Source organism: Eretmochelys imbricata, chromosome 4, assembly GCF_965152235.1.
Source record: "Eretmochelys imbricata isolate rEreImb1 chromosome 4, rEreImb1.hap1, whole genome shotgun sequence".
Lineage (NCBI taxonomy): Eukaryota > Metazoa > Chordata > Testudines > Cheloniidae > Eretmochelys > Eretmochelys imbricata.
The window spans coordinates 82903489-82922021 of NC_135575.1; positions in this window are offsets into that span (position 1 = coordinate 82903489).

Here is an 18533-nt window from a genome sequence, read left to right on the forward strand (position 1 = left end):
CCTTGTGTTCTGTTTTAATTGTGGAAACCGTTAGTTTTTGTGTCTGTGGCACTTTGCCATTTTATACACTTCCCCACCGAATTGTGACTTTTCCTCAGCTAGCTTTGAACAATAAGTCTGCTTTTGTCTGGACTTGCGTCTAGGTGATCTCAGTTACGTACCTGTAACAGTCTTGGCGTACTAATGTACTTCTAATGCAAATGTGAGAGCACCAGCAGAGAGTCTGACATCTTCAATGTGGTGGGCACCTTTGCAGTGTTGGATGCCAAAGTAGTAATTATTGCTATTTTATGACAGGCCAAATTGTTTTCATATAGTCTGAAGCAGTTACTGTTGTAGAAAGAAATACTGGCTTAGATCCTGAGCTGGTGTGAATCAATGCACTGCTGATTTACAGCAGCAGAGAATCTGGCCCATCAACCATAATATTTCAGGGTGAACTTAGCACTTTCTATGGTTTTCTTTTCATTTATTTCTATGTAATTCTGTTTGAAGATCTTGGTGCTGTGTAGATTTTTTTTTATTAGATCAGTATCCAGAAAGATACATCCCCAACTACTATTGTTTATTATTTCTATTGCGTATGCATCCAGGGGCCCAATCAGGATTGCATCTCAGTGTGTAACATAATACACAAACATAGAGGAAGACATAGCTAATCCATCCAAACTAGGGTTGTGACTGACTTACCTTCCCTCAAACATCCTCATCCTCTACCATTAAGATTTTCCCACCTGCTCAGGGAAAGTCTATGGAACTAAATGTGCTCCCATTGCAGCATAAAATACCGTGATAATTGAAAAGTACAGAAGTGTGGTTAAATTACAGAAATTCAAAATAAAAATTATGGAATTATTATTGAGAGGCAAAAGGGAGGCGATTATGAGAAATGTCATTGCCCAATGCATGAAGCATTTAAACAAAATAAGAAATTGAAATCAGCAACAAGGTAAAGGTAAGCAACCTTTATCTGCTGAGTCAGCAACCCACTCCCAGTGTTTAGTATTCGTACTTCTGCAGAATGATTTACCACATCTGTAGGGCCCAGTCCTCTGAGGTGCTGAGTGTCCCCAGGCACCCCTGATCTGCCCTTAATTAACAAAACTTAATGAAAACAATTGATGGTGATATGTGCTCTTCTCAGCAAAAGGGATAGTGTACCTGGTACTACCTGGCACAATGTCAATGAAAATCTGGGGTGAAATCCTGGCCCCATGGAAGTTTCACCATTGTCTTTCAGGGGGTCAGCATTTCACCAGGGGTATTCAGTGTCCTTGAAGGCACTGTAAATTCACACATCAGATAAACTTGCAGCCAGGAACAAACTTAGGTTTATCTTCATTGGATGTTCAGAGCTCCCTGTGTTCACATGAGATGGAACAAAATGGACTACTTTGATTCTGGAAGATGTATTTCAACAAAAAGTGATAAAACTGCCAATTGGGTGCTTCCCTTGGAACACCGGCTCCAACCATACAGCACCCATGGTGTCACTGTAGTCAGGAGTCAGTTGCCACATAGTTGTACATTCAGATTTTGAGGGATTATTTATTTATTTTTACTTATTATTGAGTTGTCTATAATATCACAGTGTGTCTGGGCATCCTACAGTTAATAAGAAGACAAGGTTCCTGCCCCCCACAAATTATAATTCAAAGAGACAGCATTCAGATAAAAGGTAGGGAATTGGATGCAAGGCAACAGAAAATGGAGTGAGTGAGCAGTGAAGTTTGCATCTATCTATAGTGAGTGAGTAGCATTCCACAGTTTTTGCATGGCTTTGTACAGAATTAATATTATCTATCCCCTATCTCTGTAACACTTATTTAAGGGGACACTAAGGCTAACAGACTTCCTGGAAGAAGTGTCTGAAGGGATTTATAACATGTTCGTGTGGTTGCAAATTGGCACATTGCATGATCTCAGCCTGCTTCCAGATATAAATTTGAAAACAGCCTATCCTACATCTCATCAAGCTTCAGCTTGCTATCCATTCTCTTTTCGTGTGTGTACACGCATGTGTGTGTATGGGCAGTAATGCTGTTTGCCATTAATATACAAAACAAACTAGTTTGGTTTCACAAAAAGAAAAGGAGGACTTATGGCACCTTAGAGACTAACAAATATATTTGAGCGTAAGCTTTCGTGAGCTACAGCCCACTTCATCGGATGCATTCAGGTTGGTTTCAGTTCTTCTTTGGAATGGTTATTCTAGAATAGAATATTCTGAGACATTTGTTCTTGCTGATTTCCTGTAGATGACTTCCATTAGCATTAGTGCACTTAAATCTAGCAGATGACATAACCGCAAAAAGCCCATGCAGTGAACTGGAGGTGGGGAGAGAGCTTGCTCTGAGCGCTAAACTTGGAACCAGAGACTGCTGAGTTTTAAGTCTTGCTCTGGCTCTGTGGCCTAAGTATGTGGTCTTGGCTAAGCCACTGAGCCTCTCTTCCCCCTGTTATCTGTACAATGGAAAGAAACATTTACCTCACAAGCTCATTGTGAGGACAAATTAATATTCACAAATTGATATATGTATGTACGTGCTGAGTAAAATATTATTTTCTTAAGAGCAACAGAAGGCCTCTCAAGAGCCATCAGTGCCCACTCCTGCAATCTCAGAAAAATTGGTCATGTGGGATACACCCACCTAATCCCAGTGGAGGCTGGTGACATTTAAAAGCTAGTAGGCAAAACTGACACACAAATGTATGATCAGAGCCAGCTAACAGCAGCACAACAGTATATTAAAAAGTACTTTTTTATGTACACAGTACATAAAAAAGGGAAGGAGAACCCGGGGAACTACAAACCGGTCAGCCTCACCTCAGTCCCTGGAAAAATCATGGAGCAGGTTCTCAAGGAATCCATTTTGAAGTATTTGGAGGAGAGGAAGGTGATCAGGAACAGTCAACATGGTTTCACCAAGGGCAAGTCATGGCTGACCAACGTGATTGCCTTCTATGATGAGATAACTGGCTCTGTGGATGGGGAAAGCAGTGGACGTGATATATCTTGACTTTAGCAAAGCTTTTGATATGGTCTCCCACAGCATCCTTGCCTGCAAGTGAAAAAGTATAGATTGGATGAATGGACTATAAGTTGGATAGAAAGCTGGCTAGATTGTCGGGCTCAACGGGTAGTGATCAACGGCTTGACGTCTAGTTAGCAGACAGTATCAAGCAGAGTGCCCTGGGGATCTGTTCTGGGCTGGTATTCTTCAACATATTCATTAATGATCTGGATGATGGGATGGATTGCACCCTCAGCAAGTTCACGGCTGATGCTAAACGGGGGGGAAGAGGTAGATATGCTGGAGGGTAGAGATAGGGTCCAGAGTGACCTATATAAATTGGAGGATTGGGATAAAAGAAATCTGATGAGGTTCAACAAGGACAAGTGCAGAGTCCTGCACTTAGGATGGAAGAATCCCATGCACTGCTCCAGGCTGGGGACTGACTGGCTAAGCAGCAGTTCTGCAGAAAAGGACCTGGGAATTACAGTGAATGAGAAGCTGGATATGAGTCAACAGTGTGCCCTTGTTGCCAAGAAGGCTAATGGATATTGAGCTGCATTAGTAGGAGCATTGCCAGCAGATTGAGGGAAGTGATTATTCCCCTCTATTCGACACTGGTGAGGCCACATCTGGAGTACTGCATCCAGTTTTGGGCCTCCCGCTACAGAAAGGATGTGGACAAATTGGAGAGAGTCCAACAGAGGCCAACAAAAATTATTAGGGGGCTGGGGCACATGACTTACAAAGAAAGGCTGAGGGAATTGGGCTTGTTTAATCTGCAGAAGAGAAGAGTGAGGGGGGATTTGATAGCAGGCTTCAGCTACCTGAAGGGGGGTTCCAAAAAGGATGGAGTTCAGCTGTTCTCAGTGGTGGCAGATAACAGAACAAGGAGTAATGGTCTCAAGTTGCTGTGGGGGAGGTCTAGGTTCGATATTAGGAAACACTATTTCACTAGGAGGGTGGTGAAGCACTGGAATGGGTTACCTAGGAAGGTGGTGGAATCTCCACCCTTAGAGGTTTTTAAGGCCCAGCTTGACAAAGCCCTGGCTGGGATGATTTAGTTGGTGTTGCTCCTGCTTTGAGCAGGGGGTTGGACTAGATGACCTCCTGAGGTCTCGTCCAACTCTCATCTTCTATGCTTCTATGATCTGACTCAAAATGGGGTAAGTAAAGTGCTGCCTACCCTGCAAAGCCTTCACTTGCCTGAGCTTAATGGACTTTTGTCTATTTTTAAAGCCAGTCCAGTACAAGCATATGAGCTTCCCTTGGTAACATTTTAAATCTATGTCATGTGAGGATGTGTGCATGATCTCTTCAGAGCTGTAGCAGCCAGCCCGATAGGAGGGAGCTTGGGGAAAGCTCTAAATAAAGGAATTTTTTTCAAAAAGCTCCTAAGTGACTTAGGAGCCTTCAGAAAAGTTAACCTAGAGGCTAGGCAGTGGAGCAGAGAGAGACTACCACTTTCAGACCTACCATCTCTAAGGGGTTTCTCCATATACTATTCTCTTTCAGATCCTCTTAGAGGTCCACAGGGAAAACTACTGTCAAACTGTTTGCATTTCCCATTCTGATTGTCTGCCTCTTCCATTTCCCTTCCTCCGGGGGATGGGCAGCCAACCAGAGCTACTGCATACGTGAAGGACAGCGAAGTGTAGAAAGCCGAGCTCTCCTCCTCCTTAGTCTTGCCCCAGTGTGAACGGAGCCCTTAGAGTTCAGAGCCAGCATGGGAGCAGGTACTCCCAATTTCCTCCACAGCTCCTTCACTGGCTCCTCCTGCCCATGGTCCCCTAAGGCCTGGTGGGAGGGAGGCTCCAGCAGGCTTGAGGTTGGGAGGAAGCTCTTCTTTTACTATCTCCTCCCGCACGCCCCCCGCCCAGGCCTGAGAGAGAAGTGAGGAGGCACAGTAGCCGGAGGCAGCTGGGGAAGAGATTGCAGCCTCAGCTCAGGAACCTGCAGGAAGGTAGGGGTGTGCCTGTGGGGGTGGAGAAGCAGAATCAATTGTGGGGCGTAGAATTAATTGTACTGTGAAGCGGCAAAGGAGAAGAAAGGAAATCTCCGATTCCTTCCTTACCTCCTTCAGTTCTGCCACGGAAGTGTCTTCACTTCTTCTACCCAAATCCACTCGCCTCCCCATCCAAACACTCCCATTTTTTCTCCCCAGCCCATATGTTTTCTTTCTGATAAAACTGAAGGATGAGGGGCTGGAGGGAGGAGGTATCTTCCCCTCCCCTGCCCCCACTCTCACCCCGAGGGAGTAGAACAGGGACTAACTGCTCATATCATCACGTTCTGTCACACCCACTTCCTGCCTTTAAATCACTGGCAGGAGAGTTGGTTTTTATTCGCTACATCAACGTGAACCCTGCCCGTGGCAGGGGAGGGGAGTTGGAAGCCGCTGCTCGTTCAGTGAGCACTTTCATATTGTTCTGTGCAGGAATGAAAGTAACTTAAGGGACTTACGAGTACACAGGGTGGCCCAGGTCTTGGGCAAGGGGGGGCAGCTCTGAGGCCCAGCTCGGGGCTCCGGCGGTGATTTAAAGGGCCTGGGGCTTTGGTCACTGGCGTCGTAGTGGCAGTGGCGGCTGGGAGCTCCGGGCCCTTTAAATTGTCACCGGAGCCCAGGGTAGCATCGGCGGCCAGGAGCCCCGGGGTTCCAGCGGTGATTTAAAGGGCCAGGGGCTCCAGCCGCTGCCAGGAGCCCCTGATCCTTTTAAATCGCCGGGCCCTGGGGCAGCTGCCATTTCCCCACCCATCCCCCCGCTCCCACCTCTCCCCCACCCCCCATCAGCAGCCCTGTCAGTAGGATCAGCTGTGTACAGGCCATACTGGCTTGCTTTCACCTCTGGTTCTGTGTAAATTTTCGCAAGGGGGAAGGTTATCAGCTGCTGTTGACAGATGAAGCTATAGAACATCATAATATGTACTCAAATAAAGTTCCTTCCTCAGTATAAGCAGATTGTGACTGTGTAAGTCATTACCATTTTCACAGAACATATAGCAACTTTTATTCCAAAGTATTTTGCGAACTATTTCTCTTATAGCCAATCCGCGAAAAAATAACACCAATCGCAAATCATGATTTCAACAAGCAGAGGAATACTTGCAGTGAACAGTTTGCAAGTGAGACATGGGCTGAGGTATGTTTGCACCTGAAATATTAATGGAATTAATGTGAACAACAGCAAATGCATTTGTCAAATTAGCGATCTTTTTACACTTTACAAATTTAATAAGCACTAAGTATGATAAATTGTTCACTGCTGATAGTTTCCTCAGCTCAGAGAAGAGGAAAGAAGGCGCACTGAGGAGTGGGATATTTCCTTTGATCCTTTTTTTTAATTTCTTTTTTTATTCTTCTCTTCTTTGACTTCTGATGTTTCCTGCTCTCACTCTCCATCTATATTGCCTGGACTCTCTATACATCACACAGCCCTTTAAAAACAATTAAATTACATCTACAGCTGGAAGTTCTGACCCTCCCCCAGAAAGAGCTTTGCCACAACAAGGGCCGAATAAATTGGGAAAATATGTGACCCATGGGGTTATGTGAGCATCTGAGAGGACTTCCCTATTGGGAAGGAAAAGTCCATATGACACACTGAACAGTTGCTTTACACTTTGAACTAACTAAATAAATTGTGGTGAACATAAAAGCAACAAAAATCATCTCTTGAAAAATTGTCATTTTCCTCTCGGATTTCAGTAGCATTTGGATTTTGTTATGATTCATTATGTATGCTGCTTCCGTTCTAATTGAGATTCAGTAAATCATCTCTTCTCCCTCACTTGTAATTAGATGGGAGGGGGTGATACACAGTTATGGAACTGCTTCCTAGACAACCAGGAGCATCTTTTCAACTATACCTCAAAGTGTATTCCTAATGTCTAGTCTCGTTATCATCATGTACTGGATGTTCCAATCTTTTGTATTTTTGAAGGTTCTAAATTATTAGAGATAAACCTGAACCAAAACACCCTGTGTTTTGGGAGCGGAGGGGGTGGATCTGAAAGTGATTCAGATCAGATTGAAATTTCACTCTATTGTGCTTTCTCTAAAACAAGTTCTCTAAAAGAAAATCCTGGATCTGAAAGTTGTGTCCTTCGTTACCAGCTCCTTAAAACAAGTCAGTCTGTACAGAAATCATGGAGCAGGTCCTCAAGGAATCCATTTTGAAGCACTTGGAGGAGAGGAAGGTGATCAGGAACAGTCAACATGGACTCACCAAGGGCAAATCATGACCAACCTGATTGCCTTCTATGATGAGATAACTGGCTCTGTGGATATGGGAAAAGTGGTGGACATGATATACCTTGATTTTAGCAGAGCTTTTGATACGGTCTCCCACAGTATTCTTGCCAGCAAGTTAGAAAAGTATAGATTGGATGAATGAACTAGAAGATGGATAGAAAGCAGGCTAGATCATCAGTCTCAATGGATAATGATCGACAGCTCGATATCTAGTTGGCAGCTGGTATCAAGTGGACTGCCCCGGGCGTCTGTCCTGGGCTGGTATTGTTCAACATATTTATTTAATGATCTGGATGGTGGGATGGATTGCACCCTCAGCAAGTTCGTGGCTGATGCTAAACTGGGGGGAGAGGTAGATATGCTGGAGGTTAGGGATAGGGTCCAGAGTGACTGATACAAATTGGAGGATTGGGATAAAAGAAACCTGATGAGGTTCAACAAGGACAAGTGCAAAGTCCTGCACTTAGGACAGAAGAATCCCATGCACTGCTCCAGGCTGGGGACCGACTGGCTAAGCAGCAGTTCTGCAGAAAAGGACCTGGGGATTACAGTGGACGAGAAGCTGGATGTGAGTCAGAAGTGTGCCCTTGTTGCCAAGAAGGCTAATGGCATATTGGGCTGCATTAGTAGGAGCATTATCAGCAGAACGAGGGAAGTGATTCTATTCGGCAGTGGTGAGGCCACATCTGGAGTACTGCATCCAGTTTTGGGCCCCCCACTACAGAAAGGATGTGGAAAAACTGGAGAGAGTCCAGTGGAGGCCAACAAAAATGATTAGGGGGTTAGGACAAATGACTTATGAGAGGAGAGGCTGCGGGAACTGGGCTTATTTAGTCAGCAGAAGAGAAGAGTGCGGGGGGGATTTAATAGCAGCCTTCAACTACCTGAAAGAGGGTTGCAAGTGGTGGCAGATGACAGAACAAGGAGCAATGGTCTCAAGTTGCAGTGGAGGTGGTCTAGTTGGAATATTAGGAAAAACTATTTCACTAGGAGGGTGGTGAAGCACTGGAATGGGTTACCTACAGAGGTGGTGGAATCTCCTTCCTTAGAGGTTTTTAAGGCCCGGCTTGACAAAGCCCTGCTGGGATGATTTAGTTGGTGTTGGTCCTGCTTTGAGCAGGGGGTTGGACTAGATGACCTCCTGAGGTGTCTTCCAACCCTAATCTTCTGTGATTCTATTTTGAAACTGGATAGTCTTTCCATGGACTTCAATGGGTTTTAGATCACACCCCAAAAATCCTAATGTTTTATGCTGTTTCTGGGCTGGGCAAAATCTAAAATGGAGGTAATCTCTCGTGGTTCCAATTTCCTGGTTAGGAGCGTGTGGGGAACAGCCTTTGGACATCACAGTGAACACCCTGGAGCTCTGAAGGGTTTCAAGTCTGGATCTATATCAGAATTTTGTGGTGTGGGTCTATCTTCCTAGAATATTCAGAAATATATTCCAAAACTTGTAGAGTGTACATCAAAGCACCTTCCCCCGCCTCAGCCCACTTTGTCACTACCGCTGCATTAATGCTCTGAATGATAGTACAGTATGTTACAGAGTGTGCTTTCTTGGATCATTTCATACTTTCAGTTTTGTGCTCTATAACACACACCAGCCAACTTTTCCTTTTTATCTCTTTCTCCCCATTCTCCTACAAATCACCAGCACATTTTGGAAGGCAATTTATAAATACCTCCAGCTTTGTCTACTTGGGTAGGTGTCAGACTGTTGCACTCTGCCATGATTTCTGTTCCCTTTAATCTTCAGCAAAGGTGCTAAATGTTTCTTTTCTATTTCCTAGCAATCTCTTAATGTGCTGCTGGGTTTATATTGAAGTAGAAGGGCAACCCTATTTGAAGCCAGAAGAGGGAGCTCTGAGTCAGGTAATAACGGGGATGTAGCAATGTATCATTAAATACAGAAGTCTCTCCCCTTTGTCTTTGTCCTCTGCCAATACAGTGTGACCCCTCCACAATATTTTTTTTTAAATCTGCATATGAGCTTCCTCATTATTCTTCATCTTATAAGGTAAAAATTAAAATCAAACCAAAACCCTGCTCAGCACAAAAAAGAAATAATATAAGGGCTGAGGGAATGGGGTTGGTAAAGCGTTACAACACCTTTTGCTACTAGATCACCAGTTCAAATCTACTCTTGGGCAGGAGTAGCTGTTACCAGCTGATGGCAGTTCAGCGGAGTATGAGAAATAAGCTGGTGGTCTCAGTCTCGTTTGCGGAGGTCAGGTGACCCCATCACCAACAGCACATGACAAAATTGCCACTATTTGGCTTTGTCACACTCGGCCAGAGGGCGACGGTGGGATGAAAATGGAAACAGAGCTACCCTCTCACTCCCTCCAGCCCTGGTTGGAGGCACACTGTCAGAGCAATGTGGGGAAGCTTACAGTGTCAGCGCTTCTGTAGCTGTCATTCGAGGACTTCAATTTCCAGGGCTGTCAAGCTGACATCCTTCACTAGCACAATATGAGCTCAAAAAAGAGAGAAAGAACAGACAAGGAGATACGTTAGATCTATAGAATTCACGAAAACAACATGGAAGACTTTTTTATATTTCGACTTTTTACATAAATTCCAAGTGGAAATGGACCGCTTAATGGGGGAGAGAGGAGTAAGACAAAGTCACGGCTTGTATTTCAAATAAAAACCTATGAAAGCTTCACAACCCCATTAGGCAGAAAGGAAGCTCTGGTATTTCTGCCAGCCCAACTACACTTTTATTTGACATGCCAATGTTTATTCGTTGTATTATTTTATATCGTTTACTTCATTTTCTTTGTCTCTCAGAAGACACTGGTTTAATACTGCTAGAACTTCAGTGGTTGATTATATTTTGTCTTTAAAACAGACCATTCAGTTTTCTTGAAGATTTACTGGTGATTGATTTACAGTTGGTAAATACCTTTCCTACTGTGTTTTCTCAGCTGTGGCTCTGTAATTTACGAGGTTGTACTCTTTGTAGCTGCTTGATATTCCTAGCTATTAATATACAAAAAGGAAAGTGATGCCACAAAGGTACTGAGAGGTTCCTACTTCCAGATTCTTTACACCCTTGCAGCACTGTTTGTTCAGGTTACTTTTTTTTTTTTGATCCAACAGAAGAATTCAGAACTAATGGAAAAAAATAATTCTTTGTGCACTGGTTTTGATTTGCTTCTCTGTTTTATGAGGCTTTAAGCAGGGGACTTTATCCGTATGCTGGTAATTACCAACAAACTATCCTGTCCTGTCAGGAATTCCATAAAAATATTATTAAAAGCTGCTGTATTTGTATGCCTTTGGGGCATTCACCGCTATACTCAAGGCATGACTAACCAGCATTCTAGACATTACTACCAAGAGTTTGAAATGTGCTGTTTATGGCCTGTGCTAAGTCTCTGGAATTATGTGGACAGTAGGAAACCATGACATATCTAATACATTTGCCAGTTTTGGTTTAACTGCCTCTGTATGAGAATATATTAATATTTCACATTTCTATAGTGGCTATCGTCTCAGAATTACAAAGTACTATACATATATTAGCTAAGCCTCATGACATCACTGTGTAATAGGGAAGAGGTGTGTTGCGGGATATACACACCCCATCCCCCTTTTGGGGTGGGGAAGGGTTGTGATACCACCGCCGTCACAGTCTTCCTGACGGTCTTTAGGACAGAAGCTGCATGGCCCAGAGGCTGGAGATGGTATAGTGGAACTTGGGGTCAGGGCAGCTCAGCCTAATGGCCAGAGTCAATTCCAGCGGCCCTTGTATTCAGGGCAGCACAGCCTAGTGGCTATAGTCAATTACAGATGGCCTTGCGCTCAGGGCAGCCTGACTTAGTAGCTAGTAGTCTAGCGGCTAGAGTCAATACAACATGACCTAATGGCTAGGGTCCATCTAACAGCCCTCTGGTACAGGTAGATCAGCCTAATGGCCAGAGTAAATATCACAGTCCCTAGATGCAGGGCAGTCTGGCCCAGGGAAAAGGAAGGGGCCATCACCAGGGGGATGACAGCCTGGGTCAGGAGGCCCAGGTCCATCTGAATGCACCGGGCCTTGAGCCAGGGCCCTGGCAGTGGCAGAGCAGTCCGTCTCTGGGTCAGCGGAGACTCCCACCGAAACATCCTGACCTCATTTGGGTGGAAGGTACCACTCGTGCATCCTCCCTGGATCACTTCCTACCATGCTTCCAGATGCTGTATTCTATCGAGCATCAGGGTTTCCAGGCTCCTTAAAGTGGGTGTTTCCCTGCAGCTCTGTCAGCTGCAACCCTCCAGTCTGGCTCTCAGGGTCTCCAGTTCCCACAGGCAAAGGCTGTGATGGCTCTTCAGCTGGAGCCTCCACCCAAGGTGTTTCCCCTCCAGTGGTCAGCCCAGAATGAGCCAGGCTGCTCCCTTTTATACTGAGACAGTAGTTGGAGCATGCCCAGCACGGTCTGAGAGGGTGGGACTTCCGCTGCCCAAAGTGTGGGGTTAACCCTCTCTCATCCAGTGCAGGATATACACACCCAGTCACAGGATGTAAAATACATCTGAGTCAAAATAATGCAAACCCTAGCTAATTGATAGGGAGGATAAATTTGAGAGGCTATAATGCTGAAAGAGACCTCAGTGTGCAGTGAATTAGACAAGAGTTTGCAAATTAGCAAAAGTCTAATGCAATTTTGGCCTGCATAGGTGGACACATTTCAGAGCACAACAGTTCTTCTCTTTATGGCTCTTTTGTGACCATGTGTGGAATGTTGTGTTCATTTCCAGCCCACTCCCCCCCGCCCAATTAAAATATAGTTATTGACAAATTGGGAAGAGATCGAAAAAGATAAACAAAAATACTCAGGAGGAAGAATAGTGAGATGGATTGACTGACCAATAGATGAGTAAAGAGATTAAAAGAGCTTGCCTTTTTTCCACAGGAAAAATATTTGTGGAATCATGTAATTAATTACTGTGTCATAACCCATAGCTACAATGGGGAAGAATTAAGGTTGCACAGAGAACTTTTATTATGGAACTTCCCATCTTTTGAGTGCTTGACTTTGCCATCTTAATAACATTCTTTAAATGTATTTTTTTTCATGTAATTTTGTTTCAGTGGAGTAGTCTTTCAGTGCAGCTATTAAAGGAATGTTGTCATAAAACATGGTTTTTCACACTTTTTCACACTGTGGACCCATATTCATTCACCTCCTTTCTCATTTGTAGTCATGTCACACCTCTGTTGCCACTACAGCAGTTGTTTACAGGGAAAAGTAATATTAGGAAAGTATGTATTTTTAACTCTTTAATGTAGTTTAGCAGTGAGAAACATGGTAGAGAGTTAGCCCTATATGACCAGCCAGCTCTCCATGACCACTAAAAGGTGCTCCATCATTGTTGTCCACAGATCACAGGCTGGGATGAATCTGCTACCGTGTAGGTGGCTATTTCTGTTCCGTTTAGTTGAGCATACTAGGAAATATTCTACTTTGTGCTGTGGTCAGTCCATGATGTCAAATGCTTGTCCCATTCCAAGACAAGATAAGGAGTTCAGACCAGGCGGGAAATTAATCTATTGTTGGCAACATTTGGCAACTGAACCAACGCTGAAAACTTTGTTTGCTAGCGTAGATGGGATAAAACCATCTGTGATGTTGCACTCCATATGTTTATGGAAATATGCTTATGAGTGTAAAAATAATGTAACTGGAATATGCTTTATGCAAAAGGTCTCTTGTAAGGTATCATTACAAAAGCTTATGATCTACTGCTTGTGTTCATCCCATTTGTTTGCATGTATTATTTCTATGTCTGGAGACAGGAGAATCAGATATAAACTTGTATTACTAAGGTAAACATGTTAAGTGGAAGCCATTATTACTTGAAACCACTTAAATCCTACTTTTTATACTTAATAAAATCGCTTCTGTTTATTAATTAACCCAGAGTAAGTGATTAATACCTGGGGGAGCAAGCAGCTGTGCGTATCTCTCTATCGGTGTTATAGAGGGCAGACAATTTATGAGTTTACCCTGTATAAATATACTGAGTAAAACAGATTTATTTGGGGTTTGGATCCCATTGGGAGCTGGAAGTCTGGGTGCTGGAGACAGGAGAACTTCTTAAGCTGTTTTCAGTTAAGTCTGCAGCTTTGGGGCATGGTTCAGCCCCTGGGTCTGTGTTGCAGCAGGCTTGCATGTCTGGCTCAACAAGGCAGGGTTCTGGAGGCCCAAACTGGCAGAGAAAATGGGCTCAGAGGTAATCTCAGCACATCAGGTGACAGTCCCAAGGGGGTCTCTGTGACTGAACCTATCACATCATCTTCAACATGCTTCCAGAAAATATGACTGAGACCTGATTCCACAGTCAGCCACTCATCAATATCCTAGTGTAGATGGGGCTTCTCACCATCAGCCTGATTTATGTGGATAAGGACATGGTCCTGAATCTCCAGTGGGAGGAGTTTGTGACATGTTACCAGGTTAGAAAGGATATCACACAATGGACAGTATTGTAGAACATTCACTCTAAATATTTCTGGCGATTGATTTAGGAGTCTCATTTGTGGACTGGATGGTAGGCATGGTCTTCTTTATTTTTCATTTAATGTAGTCCCTTCTTTTCTATGCTGGTTTCCTACACTTTGGTCCCTGGATGTTCAGTTAATTACATCTCAGAAAAACAAGAGAAATTCCATTAACAGAAAAGAAAGTCAATAGATCCTCTGCTAGTTTTATCTTTTATAAAATATAAATGTTTTGTTTAAAAATGGAGGGTTATGAATATAGAGATGCAGATCTGGTGAAATAAAAAAAAATCTACACTGAAGGACTTATCTGAACTCATACGTGGACCAGCACTTCTCTATTGGTTTTATCAATTTCTGCAAAGTGTGACCATCTGTTTTTTAAATATACATTTCTAGCATAACACATTTCCTTATGTTTGCAGTAAAAACCTCAATGCTGTACTATATGATAAAGGTTGAAGAGAGGAACAGAGACAGAAACAGTAGCTCTGAGCGATGTGAATTGGCCAGTTCATATCAGTGGAGTGTTAAACAGGAAACTTTGATGTAACCATTTAAATATAAAAAATCTTAAAACTATAAGAAGTGAAATTGATATCAGAAACACACAGCTACTTTGGGATTCTGGACGAAAAGTAAGGAGAACATCACTGTGTTATTCGTCCCCCCTGCCCCCTTTGTCACCTGTCTATCTCTAGCTATTTTTCAATCAACAAGTGAATCAGTCAGCCCAATTGTGCCAAATCTGAAAGGGCTATTGTAAAGCTTAACTGGGTTTTGTAAAGCGCTTTGAGAACCTGAGATGGAAGGTGTTAGGTAAGTGCAAAGTATTGTTATTCTTTGCTTAGAGCATTCTAGATGATAATGAACTGGACAAAAAAATGTCTGGGTATGTCTATATATGAAATACTTGGTTTGCAACATGCAATTCAGATGGCTTGAATAATAGTCACATGATGTTATGTTATCTATATCATTCAATAGTTACTGTGTCACTCCAATAGTGTAAACAATGCTGAGCGTTGAAATCACAGTTCTTGCCCTCAGCTCTGTGTTTAAACCACTGGGGGAATCTATAGATTTTTAAAAATTGCTTGTACATTTACTGTTCATGAAAGTAAGGGTCTAATTGCACTAGCCAAAGCCAGATTTGGTGGAGGTAGGTATAGTGCATACAGTTATCTTGAATGACTGAAGCTCCTGGCTATTCCAGTCTATGGTTTGTAGTGAATTTGAGACTTTGCTTTAATAACCAAGAGTAGATCACTAACACCCATGATGAAACCTTCAGGAGAAGGTTGAGGAGGAGGAAAGCTTCACAGGGTGGTTCTTCCAGTTTTCCTCAGTTATTCTGTCAGGTGCGTGGGGCTTGTTTCCCAGTGGAATGAGCTGAGTATCTGTGCCCCTACCCTCCTAGATCTTGATAAAGGCACTATGCTTCTGTGCCTGCCTTGTGCTTCCACGTCTACTTCTCCAAGATCCTCATCCCAGTTCTATGGTACTATGGCTCCTGGTCATGGCTGCTCTTGGTGCCTTCATTTAAAGGAGTTCCACAGTGGGTAGAGACTGCATGTAAAAGAGAACACTGCCTAGAGTGTATTACCTTTCCATTTGGAAAATCCATAGGGTCTGGTTTGGAGGAGGAACAACTTGCATCTTTCTGGCCTGCCCCAGCTGGCTCCTACCCAACACAGGCCTTTCTGTCCCTAACCTCTCCAATACAGGCTCTCTCCTGGCCCCACTTACCAAGAACAGATCAATGGACTTTGAGCTGTATTTTTTAAATTACTCTTCAAGAGTAAGTGGTAACGCACTGCTCACAAGTGGTAGATGAATACTTGAAACTACCAATCAAAAACTAAATCTGATAAATGAAGTTGCAGCCATCTGAAATGCTATCCACCAACCATCCTATTTAAGAGGGATAAACAATTTTTATGTCATTATTATCTGTTTTTATGTCTATGCTATGCTGTTTCAAACTTTTGTATATAGTGTATGTGCAGCTTCCTGGTAGTAGGTGATGTATCAGAGTAAATAGCCAGTCTGGCCAGACAAGGGGCTGTTAGCAATGTGTGCTGGTGTTCCCAAAGTGAACTACAGAATAGCCTGAAAGTATGATTGGAAAAATCATCCAGTGATAAATAGTGAAGGGAGCTGGAGAAGAGAAGGGCTTATTGGCCACAGTGGGAGGTAGGAAAGTTAGTAAATCAATCCCACTGGCCAAGCAGGTTTGATGGATGAGTCACCTGCATGTGTGGGAGTTTGGAATCAACATCCATGCAGGCCAGAGGCAGAATAAATTGATAGAAAAGGGGCTCTCAGGGGAACAGGACTGGGGAGAGGCATGTGAGCGGGAAGTTGAGACCAGAGGAAAGTTAACTAGAAGGAAAGGCAGGGTCATGACTTTTCCTCCTTAATCTTTACTTGTAACTCAGGGGAGCCTTTTCTGCCTGCCTAGTGAGGTTTGTGGTAGCCTTTAACTTTGGTATGAAATGTTGTGATTTATTTCCATTGATCCTGTCTCTCTTTTCCATGAAAGTAAACTTTGGTTTATTTAAGCTAGAGTGGTTTTATTGGCTGTATGTGGTAATTGCTGAGAGCCACCTGAGAGGAGGCTTTGACCTCTGAAGACAGGCAAAATGAGTGTTGAGGTCTGAAGTGGGAGTTTGCAGCCTAAGGCTCAGACCAGCAGATTGTGTACCATAAGGTGATGGTGGTGCTCTGGCTGATGTCAGACCAAAACGTGGGAAAGGACCAAAGACAAAGTAGGAGATTGTAGAGCTTAGGGGCACAGGTGACTGATGTGTTTAATGACTAAGCTCTGTATAACACATTTATATCACACTAGTGTTCTCAGTAATGATTAATGACTCATGATCCTTGACTGCCACCCAGAAGTGTGCGTGGTTGGTGCTGCACCTTGGTCCTTTCCCACTTCCTTACTGCCTGCTTATCTGGGTCCAGCACTGCGCTGAGGGAGATTCTGTGTTGCAGTAATTGCTACTTCTGGGTGTACTCCCCAGCAGCTCTGGAGGTAACTGGAGCACATAGTTTCTCTACTGACAGAATGCCACCTGTTGTTGTCTTTGGTACAGTACCTCTCTGCCTCCCCCAAGCTTGGCAGTGGTTTCTACTCATTCACCTGCACATCTACCAATGTGATATATGCCATCATGTGCCAGCAATGCCCCTCTGCCATGTACATTGGCCAAACCGGACAGTCCCTACGTAAAAGAATAAATGGACACAAATCAGATGTCAAGAATTATAACGTTCAAAAACCAGTCGGAGAACACTTCAATCTCTTTGGTCACTTGATTACAGACCTAAAAGTGGCAATTCTTCAACAAAAAAAACTTCAGAAACAGACTCCAACGAGAGACTGCTGACTTGGAATTAATTTGCAAACTGGATACAATTAACTTAGGCTTGACTAAAGACTGGGAGTGGATGGGTCATTACACAAAGTAAAACTATTTCCCCATGTTTATTCCCGCCCACCACTGTTCCTCAGACGTTCTTGTCAACTGCTGGAAATGGCCCACCTTGATTATCACTACAAAAGGTTTCCCCGCCCCCCCCCCGCCACCCCCGCTCTCCTGCTGGTAATAACTCACCTTACCTGATCACTCTCGTTACAGTGTGTATGGTAACACCCATTGTTTCATGTTCTCTAGGTATATAAATCTCCCCACTGTATTTTCCACTGAATGCATCCGATGAAGTGAGCTGTAGCTCACGAAAGCTTATGCTCAAATAAATTTGTTAGTCTCTAAGGTGCCACAAGTCCTCCTTTTCTGTTTACAGGCACAATATAACCCTGCATCTCAGTCATTAATTTGCTGACTTTTAGTTTCTATGTTCACTGCTTCAGTGCCTTGAAAAGCAATGTGTGAAAAGAGGACCGCAGCCTCTTTCCCCAATTACTCCTGTCACCCTGGAAAGAGCACATGGTGCTAGGAGCATTCTGTGCTACAGTTCTTGGACAGGTAGAGGAGCTCTGACCGGAGTGAGAGTGGTAGTGTTTCATTTCCTTCTGTTTCTGTGGGGTTTAAAAATCACTTTATTTATTTTAACAATCTTTGTGTGAATTTACTGCTCATGAGAGGCACCAGGCTAGTATCCCTAGAGGTGGCAGCTCTGTATTTATCTACAGATCAGAGGCAACAGTGCAGACTGCCCTACTTTCTCCATTAGGCCTCAATTTTGCTCTGCTCTGACCATTTCTAGGGTTGAAAGGGTCATTCTGCCTTTTCTAAAGGGTGCTAATAAATACAGTGCCAGTTGTGATGGTGTATGTGATGTGTGCATCTGTCCACTGGTAAATGAACCCTAACATCTTACTTTATATGGGCCGCATAAGAGTGGTAATAAATTCTGGTCTCTACTACAGATGCTTTCATCTGGGCTGACAGAATTGCTCCATGTCAACTTTCAGCCTGCAGCAGAATTGTTTGCAAGGTAGTTAGTGGGACTACTCATGATAGTCAGCACTACATCCATTATTATTATTATTATTTATTTGTCTCACTGTAGGAGCTAGGTGCCCCAGTCAAGGACCAGGGCCCCATATGATGGGTGTTTACCTCACACTAGCCCTGAAGGTGTTAAGGTAGTCTAGATGGGCCAATTAACGAGATAGGCTGCATCTGGAAGGGAGCCAGGGATCAATAACTCTTAATTAAGGATGATGCTAACCTGGACAGGAACAGGCAGGGTTTCTATAAGGCTAAGAAGCTGAGACCAGAAGGGAACTGCAGGGGGAAGTCGT